We start from the raw sequence: 9,126 nt of genomic DNA on the forward strand, positions 1-9,126 counted from the left end.
ATGCCTCCTTCTTTAATCATATTCCGATATCGGATGCAACACTGCAAATTGTATAAAATGTGTGCACGTCATTCTTTCAAGGAACCTAGAACCACAAGATGTGCATAAGCATGACCACAGATTTCCAGAGCACAATTGCACCTACCGATCTGTCTATTTAGATGTATATTGGTGAGTAGGGGCTTATGTATGCACACACACACACACACACACACACACACACACACAATCAGGGAAATTGCATTAAAACAAACATCAATACCAAGCCCTCTTCACGTGCCACTCATTTAAGAGGGCAGCACAGATACGAAGGGGCTGCTGGGCCATTTGTTTAACCCCCCCTCTGAGGATGCACAGCTCCTGCTGGCCCCTCACCTGCTGATGTTTGAATCAGGAAGTCTTTTCTGTCTATGTAAGCTGCCTGCATGATTTAAAACCCTGTTACTAAAACACATGGGGAACCACTAGGGAGAGAAAAGGCTCCTTGCTTTAGACATTTATTCTTCAACGGGTGAGGGGTTGGGAGAAGCTGCGCATCTTTGGCAGTGAGCTAAACAAATGGCCCCGGAACCTATTTACATGAGTAGCATGCACAGAGTACTCTAGCTGAAAGCAAGCCACTGATGTCATTGTCTGTTGTACTCAGTGGAACTGGCTGCAGTAGTGGATAGATTTGTTATAAAATATGATCTACTAACTACATGCCTGCAGGTATTCATTCATCTTATCTCAGCTTTGCTCTTACTGGTGGAAGATGTACCAACAGACAGCCAAAATGGTGGAGAAAGTATTAGACTGAGTTTAGGGAACGTACAATCTTACAGTTGGGAGGGAACTGCCTCAAATGCCTTCCCCCTCCAGCAAACTCATTGAGAATATCACTGCTTCCCCTTGTGTTAGCACTTTGTGCCATCAGCGGCAATTACACCAATTCCCACCCCCATCTCTCACCTATTTGCATGTGTACCAAAGGACCAGCAACTGGGCTTTGTTAGTTCCAGAGCTTACAGTAGCCTCAGCATTTATTTTCAGTGCCATGGTCTGTTCCTGAAAGGCACGGAGGTGTTGCTGAACAGATTCAGAGTATTGTCACTAAGAAGGAGCCTCCACACAACCAGGATTAGAAGAATTTCCAGATCAGATGTTTCTGTTTCCAGACAGACCTGAGCCTCAGCATTTCTTCTTTAGAAATTAAGTACTCATTAAGAAGGAATGTGGGCATACTTTCACCACCAACCCAGCTATTCAATACACACTTCCACCATTTGGTGGACATTTTGTTAGTAGTAAAACCATAACTTGGAGCCTTTGGATCACAGTGTCCGGTAGCTGAAATGAAGCATGACACAGTTTTATGGGGAAAGAGTGAATGGAGGACAGACTGCGGAGATGGGTGGGTAACCTTGAGACTTTCTTGTTCTGTCAAAAGAATCAGCCTGAGATTTATTCACACCTTCAAAAATTAACCTGATGTGCTTAAAGAGAGGGTGGGTCTTGAAGCAAAAACATCTGGGCTCTCCCTTTTTTCGCCTGCAGAGGATGGGAGAGGCTCCCCTGTGCAGAGGCAGTGAAGTCTGGGCACGTCAGTCTGTCAGATTTATTTATTCAGTCACCCAGACTGGAGTAGTTGCTTTTATCTTAGCAGACAACTGTTCCACCTAGTTGAGGTAATTCTTCCTGTTATGAGGAGTGCCCACAAATACGTTCGTAAGCCAAATGGCAGCTTCCCCAAGAAAGAAATCCCTGTTCATGTCCAGCATGCTCTCAGCTGATGAGCGAGATCCCACCATTTCTGACATGCCACATTGTCATTTGATATCATAAGAGAAGAAGCTAGGGCAAGGTTAGCCAATTGGTGTTATATTTGCCAAAGCACCTGTAGTTCTTAAATGTCTGAGGCAGGACCTCAATAGATAGCAATCCCTAATATGGGATGTTGTGTCCAACCGAGTTCTACTCAGAGTAAATTCAGATTGAAATTGATGGACCTTGGTTAGTCATGTCAATTAATGTTGATGGTGATCAAGGGAAGGATGAGGACGCATTGCTGGAGAAGAAAAACGGGCTAAGCGTAAACCAAAGGACAATAGCTGAACCAAACATTGCCAGTGTTGTGAAACACCATAGATCAGCAGTGGCTAACCCAAGGCCTTCCATATTTTGCTGGACTCCCAACTCCCATCATTCTTGACCACTGACTGTGCTGGCTGGCTCTGTGATAGTCCAACAATATCTGGAAGGCACCATGTTGGCTACACATGTGTCACAGATGCACTATAAGCAAGAAGTATTTATCAGCCATTACTTTAATATTAATAACCAACCAGCTATATTGGTTATTCTTTTTGGCTTATGCTGTCCATTACTTGCAGATTTGCAACTATGGCCATGCCTTGTTTCTGTTGCAGAATGGTAGGGAGGCTTGCTTAGCACCTTCATTACATATCTTTAGGCACCAGGCAAAAAGGTTTCTCTTCAGCCAGGCCTTTGGCTAATTAACATTCTACAGATTTTTAAATATTTTTGTGGGAGGGGAGTTATTGGTTTCTTTGTGTTTTATTATGTATTTTGTGTTCTCATTTTGTATTTTTATGTTGTGAAATGCCCTGTAATCTTTGGATGAAGGGCTGTATATTTAATAAATAATATATACATATATATTAAAAAATTAAAATAAATTTAATAAATAATAATGAAAATATTAATAGCCTGTGGGGATTGCTAGATCAATGAATCAGAGCTCTTGAAACCCCCATGCTGGCATGTACTATGTGAGACATCTTGAGAACACCAAGAAACCAAATGTTTTCAGTTTGATTTGATTTGATATGGCAAGAAAAGACTTGCAAAAGCCAGTCAAATTGAAAGAATGAGACACACTGCATCAGAGAAAGGATTTATTATCAGAAAGCTGCCTAAAATACAGGTTATGGAATGGAAAAAGATAAATACCCATGGAGAATAGAAGAGACACTGGTATTTTGAAACATTCACCTTTAGGTTAGGAACAGCATATTGTAGACTGGAACATGCACGGTATCCTTGGGAACCAAGAAGTAGATAATAAATCAGCGGTGTCAGTGTTTATCAGAAACCTCAGCTAATCAAAGATGCAGTTATTGTAGGAACAAAGAAACTCCAGGATTAGTCCCAGAACCCCTACAATGGTATCCCAACAGGATTTAACCTGGAAATAAAAAGGTTCTTTAATTATATTAGTCTATCTGATTCCCCCCCTTCCGAGATAACCAATGCCTGGATTATCAAAGGAAGGATGCACATTAAAACATAGGCCAGGTGGAACAAATGTAATATCCCAATATCATTTACTGTCAAGCACCAATCCTAATGGGAAGCAAAGTTTCCCAAATCTATAACAGTGTGCAGTTTTGTGGTCTATATGCTCAACCCTTTGCCACAGCAAGTCAACAATAAAATAAACACTGCCGTGAAACAGTCTCTTGGAAAGAAAGATGAGAAGGTACAATTAAAAAGACAGTCATGCTGCGTCTGTCATAGAGGGAAATGCATCTTATCTAGACATTTTCACACAATTTACATCCATTTTCTAATTGTTGGAAACTTCTTAGCACACCTGCTAATTTCAGGAATGGTGGAGAATTTACTCTGCTCCAAGTGGGTAATTTCCAATGAAAAACTAGTTCAGGAAAAGGTACTGCTAGTAAACACTTGCTTTATCTGATGTCAAAAACCTGATACTCATGCTTTACTGCTAAAGCAAAGTAGTGAAAATCATAGTTTGAAAACAGTATCACAATCATATGGGTGGTTTAATATATTGGCCAAACTCCTTCATCTAAAATATTCAAGAAAAATGTCAGCTGAGGTAGGAGAGTGAAAAACCCTTTGTAAAGCAGTCGTTGCTTAGCAACCTCCCTCCTCAACTTTCAGCCATCTTTTCTCACATTTAAATTAGAAGGACTTCCTTTTCCAAAATAATTATTCTCTGCTGCAGAATACTGCACGGCCAAATGAACCCGAGCTGGTAATCTGCAACTCTGCGTGATTCCGATTGCATAATGCTTTGTGCTTTCATAAACACAAACACATGCCGGTCTTACTAGGTGGTATGGAATGTCCACGTGATTTTGTTCAGATCATTCCTGGTTCCAGAACTGAACAGCCTGAACAATCATATCCTGCCCACCCCCCACTCCAAAATGACAGCTAGCTCCAAGGATAGCAAGGACCTGAGGCAATTGCAGAAAAAGCTCGTCTGGGGAAGAAAAAGACTGGCAAAGACCATTATCCAGGAAGCAAAGATTTAATCCACGCAACAGCATAACTTCATGGACTGTAACTGAAAATTTAGGGAATGTGAAGAGTGACAGGAAATATTGGGAGCGAATGGCCACTACCTTTTGGAGTTATTCCATGTAGCAGGAGTGCCAACTTGGCCCCACGATTGTGGGTGCCTGGTGCCATGCAGTGTGCATGGCCTTGCCATCGAAATTTGTGGGTGCCTGGCCCCTTCATGGGGAATTTTCTGGGTGCTCAGGCACCCAGGGCCCCAGGGAGTTGGCGCCTATGCCACTTGAGGATCAAGTCTCCCAAACAAATTACCCTGCTACTCTCAGTTCTTCCTACAATGTGTTTTAGTAATGCTGTTCAACATAATTTGATGCAGTGCTTTTAAGCTTTTTGCAGATCTTTTCTGAAAAATCCATGTGGCTTTTCACATGTATGCTTTCCTGGGTGGCGTGGGGGAGAAGAATACAAAGCAAAGCAGACTTGTGGGGGAAAACAGTGCATTGTAGAAAGGCCAACCTGGGAGGAAAGAGGCAAAAAGAAATGCTTCATTCACCCAACTCCCACACTGTCAGAGGAAGTGCTAAAACCTTTAAAATAAAAACCAAGGTAGAAAGGCTGGACGATCCCTCTTCACTTTTTTTACACCATGCATAATTTTATACACTTCTATCTTGCCCCCTGCCCCCTTTTACTTACCTGTTTTTGTTGGGGGGGGGTTAAGTTAAAAAGACCTTGCAACATTTTCTCATTGGGGAGTTGCTCCAGCCTTTTGAGTTGCCCCTTTCCCAGTTCTACAATGGCTCCAGTATAAGGGTCAGGCAAGGAGAAAGGGCAGAGTTGTTTACGGTAGCAGGACATCTCTGTATGTATGAGAGTGGTTTAGCCAGAGGAATGAAGAGCAGGCATTGGATGGTGGGCAGGAGTAGGCCATTGGGTGGTTTGAAGGACATGGAGTTTCTGCAAGATCTGAGAGGAGACAGGAGAGCAGCATAGGAACTTGGGAAGGGGTGTCACTGCCATCTAAGATCATAGAATCATAGAATCATAGAATCATAGAATCATAGAGTTGGAAGAGACCACAAGGGCCATCGAGTCCAACCCCCTGCCAAGCAGGAAACACCATCAGAGCACTCCTGACATATGGTTGTCAAGCCTCTGCTTAAAGACCTCCAAAGAAGGAGACTCCACCACACTCCTTGGCAGCAAATTCCACTGTCGAACAGCTCTTACTGTCAGGAAGTTCTTCCTAATGTTTAGGTGGAATCTTCTTTCTTGTAGTTTGGATCCATTGCTCCGTGTCCGCTTCTCTGGAGCAGCAGAAAACAACCTTTCTCCCTCCTCTATGTGACATCCTTTTATATATTTGAACATGGCTATCATATCACCCCTTAACCTCCTCTTCTCCAGGCTAAACATGCCCAGCTCTCTTAGCCGTTCCTCATAAGGCATCGTTTCCAGGCCTTTGACCATTTTGGTTGCCCTCCTCTGGACACGTTCCAGTTTGTAGTGTCCTTCTTGAACTGTGGTGCCCAGAACTGGACACAGTACTCCAGGTGAGGTCTGACCAGAGCAGAATACAGTGGCACTATTACTTCCCTTGATCTAGATGCTATACTCCTATTGATGCACCCCAGAATTGCATTGGCTTTTTTAGCTGCCGCGTCACACTGTTGGCTCATGTCAAGTTTGTGGTCAACCAAGACTCCTAGATCCTTTTCACATGTACTGCTCTCAAGCCAGGTGTCACCCATCTTGTATTTGTGCCTCTCATTTTTTTTGCCCAAGTGCAATACTTTACATTTCTCCCTGTTAAAGTTCATCTTGTTTCTTTTGGCCCAGTTCTCTAATCTGTCAAGGTCGTTTTGAAGTGTGATCCTGTCCTCTGGGGTGTTAGCCACCCCTCCCAATTTGGTGTCATCTGCAAATTTGATCAGGATGCCCTTGAGTCCATCATCCAAGTCGTTGATAAAGATGTTGAATAAGACCGGGCCCAAGACAGAACCCTGTGGCACCCCACTAGTCACTCTTCTCCAGGATGAAGAGGAACCATTGATGAGCACCCTTTGGGTTCGGTCAGTCAGCCAGTTACAAATCCACTGAGTGGTAGCATAGTCAAGACCACATTTTACCAGCTTCTTTACAAGGATATCGTGAGGCACCTTGTCAAATGCCTTGCTGAAATCAAGGTAGGCTACATCCACTGCGTTCCCTTCATCTACCAGGCTTGTAATTCTGTCAAAAAACGAGATCAGGTTAGTCTGACATGACTTATTTTTCAGAAATCCATGCTGACTAATGGTGATCACAGCATTCCTTTCTAGGTGCTCACAGACTGTTTGCTTAATGATCTGCTCCAGAATCTTCCCTGGTATTGATGTCAGACTGACTGGGCAGTAATTATTTGCGTCCTCTCTTTTCCCCTTTTTGAAAATAGGGACAACATTTGCCCTCCTCCAGTCTGCCGGGACTTCACCTGTTCTCCAGGAATTCTCAAAGATGACTGCCAGTGGTTCTGAGATCACATCTGCCAGTTCTTTTAATACTCTTGGATGCAGTTCATCTGGCCCTGGAGACTTGAATACATCTAAACTAGCCAAGTATTCTTGTACTATCTCCTTAGTTATTCTGGGCTGTGTTTCCTAAAGATGTGGCTTTCTCAAGTGTTGAAAGCACTGCAAAAGGGTTGCAGAGTTATGCTGGCCAGCCTTGTTCCCCACAGATGTTGTGCATACCAGCCATGACTCCTCACCCTTGGAAGCTCTGTTTTTATGCTCATGTGAAGGTAAACAACGCATGTGTACAAAGGGCTCCTTCATATCAGAAGAAATTTAGGTTGGTTTGAGATCCCCCCCATCCTGCTGGAAGATAAGTACATACGTAGGATCCCTTCACATGGCTGCTAAATACATGGCTGGCAGAAGGCCTGGTTTGTGCCTGTGTCCTTGGTGGGGATGGGGTTAACTGGCATGACTCCACAACACTTTCACACATCCTTCCAATCTATCAGTGAAGTCCATGTGAACCTTCCTACAGTCTGAACCTCAATGTTCCTAAATGGGCAGAATGTGCCCAATAAATTACCATAGGGGTGTGCCATAATGTCCTAGCAATATTGCAATGTATTAATCCTTTCAGGGATAATTGCTGTTAATTATAGGATAAAGGTGGGTGTTTGGCTGGCACTTACACTGATGGATCGATCACAGAGGTAATAATCAAGATGTGTGCACTTATCACATGCCAGTCATTGTGCCAGTTGGGAGGCACCCTGTAAAATGAGATAAGACACATGAGAGCAGTTCCATATACAGGAGTGATGGGAAGTAAACAAGTTGTCCAAAGCTCATTCTATAATGCCATCAATTAGAAGGGTGTGTGTGAAACTAGAATGTACGGATTACATTTCCATACAAATGCGAAAGAACAAAAACATCAATCTCATATTCCTGGGAATTAAAAAAAATGGGGCATAGGAAGCTTCCTGATACCAAGTCAAATCATTGGTACATCTACTTCAGTATTGTCAATAATGACTGGCAGTTGGTTCTCCAGGGTTTCTGGCAAGAGACTTTCACAGCCCTACCTGGATGGATTTATTTTTCCTTCCACGAGCTCTTCGGTTCCATGTGAAAGCCAGGAAAAGACTACTAACACATTATCAAAGCAAGCCTAGGAGATGATCACACCAAAAATACATTCTTAGGACTACTGCTTTTGTTGTTGTAGATCACCTTGTTGATATGACTTACTACTCCCAAGAACTAGTCTCATGGTTAATGGAAGTTTATTAGCCAATCACAGGCCAAATATGCACACAATGCTATGTCACACCATGGCTTATAATGTACATGCGGATGTGCTGACTCCTGAGTAGGAGACTTGCTTCATGTACAGCTAAGCTAAGGTTTGGTTTATTGTTGGGCTTAAAATGTAATCTGAACCCAAGATCGTGGTTAGCGTACTTTCTCCTTAACCACAATCAATAGCCAAGGTGTTGTTGTTGTTTAAATTTATATACCACCCTTCATCCAAAGACTATAGGGTGGTTTACAACATAAAAACACATGATGTATAATATAATAATCAGAAACCAACAACCATCATCCCACACCCCACATTTAAAAGGCCAGAGATAGCATAACAGCCAAAGGCTTGGTTGAATAAGTCTGTTGTTGTTTTTCTGGTGCCTAATTATATGTAATGGTTTGTTCTTGGATACAGATTATCATAAGGAGGAGAAATCTTAAGCACCATCCTAGGTTTGAACAGGTTTCCAGTGAACCACCTGCCCAAGTATTTGATTCTTTAGTCTAATACACTTACATCTCATAACAAGCCGCTGAAATTCCATCTTCTGCACAACTATTAAAGGCCACCCTACTAGTTACACATTACATTTGGTGCACACCAAAGAAGTTTTAAAACATACACCTGAAAATGTTGAAAATGGATGTGGCAAATGCACGTCTGCAAGCATGAGTAGAATGTGTCCTTTTATTTAAAATGCATCTCTGGTTTATTTGTGGGGCATAGGAATTCATTCATTCATATTATATAGAGGCTCCTATCAGGGAGCCCCAACCTGCTGGTTTTTTTGAGACAAGTGTTTGGCTTGTGCTAAAAATGCTGCCAAGCTTGTAATATGTGAAATTACACTTGCAGCCAGGGGCGTAGGAAGGGGGGGGGTGCACCACCCTGGGTGCCCTCACTGGGTTGACATTCAGCTAACCGCCCGCCCATGACTCCCAAGCCTACCCCCAAGACACTTGGGAGTTGCAGACAGGCGGTGCGCCGAATGTCTGCCATGGGCGGCTTGCCCCGCCCCTGGCTGCAGGGCACATGCGCTGCTCCGGG

This window comes from Podarcis pityusensis (assembly GCF_964106645.2).
Source record: "Podarcis pityusensis genome assembly, chromosome: 6".
Lineage (NCBI taxonomy): Eukaryota > Metazoa > Chordata > Lepidosauria > Squamata > Lacertidae > Podarcis > Podarcis pityusensis.